General features: G+C 54.2%; 1 protein-coding gene and 1 long non-coding RNA gene across 2 annotated transcripts in view; one reads left to right on the top strand and one right to left on the bottom strand.

Annotated features, from left to right (window-relative positions):
• Positions 1-485, bottom strand: part of rnf208 (ring finger protein 208) — a 13064-nt gene that overhangs the window by 9774 nt on the left and 2805 nt on the right. The window lies entirely within an intron of this gene.
• LOC109517066 (uncharacterized) overlaps positions 20-485 on the top strand; it is a 5524-nt gene continuing 5058 nt past the window's right edge. The window contains exon 1 of the long non-coding RNA XR_002168466.1: positions 20-176. This is a non-coding gene — a long non-coding RNA (uncharacterized LOC109517066). The remainder of the gene's footprint in view (positions 177-485) is intronic.

Below are 485 nucleotides of genomic sequence, written 5' to 3'. Positions count from 1 at the left end.
GGCTCAGCCTTTTTTTTTTTTTTTTTCCCAACAAAACAAAGAGACAACGAAGAGGCCGGACAACACCTTGGTCCTTTATTTTGTGCACAGTGACGATTCACTGAGAGGAAATCAGCGGGCAGAGATGACCTACATGGTGAGTGAAGAAGAAGGAAAACGGCGGCACAGCGCAGCAGGTTTCTATTTCTGGCTTGCGTATGCCTGCACACATTAGCGCTTCCTGCGCCCCTCCCCTGCGCATCCTCAACAGCCTTCGCTCTCACATGATGCCGCGGCCATATTAGACTTCTGTGTGTCTCTCCCATCATGCATCTGTTTGTCCTGTGTATGCATGCACACATTAGCGCTTCCTGCGCCCCTCCCCTGCGCATCCTCAACAGCCTTCGCTCTCACATGATGCCGCGGCCATATTAGACTTCTGTGTGTCTCTCCCATCATGCATCTGTTTGTCCTGCCCTCCCCCCCCCCCCCCCCCCCCCCCCCTC

The sequence above is a fragment of the Hippocampus comes genome, unplaced genomic scaffold, assembly GCF_001891065.2.
Source record: "Hippocampus comes isolate QL1 unplaced genomic scaffold, H_comes_QL1_v1.1 scaffold199, whole genome shotgun sequence".
NCBI classification, from domain to species: Eukaryota; Metazoa; Chordata; class Actinopteri; order Syngnathiformes; family Syngnathidae; genus Hippocampus; species Hippocampus comes.
The sequence above is the reverse complement of the archived record's forward strand: the minus strand, read 5'-3'. Positions and strand labels throughout refer to the sequence as shown.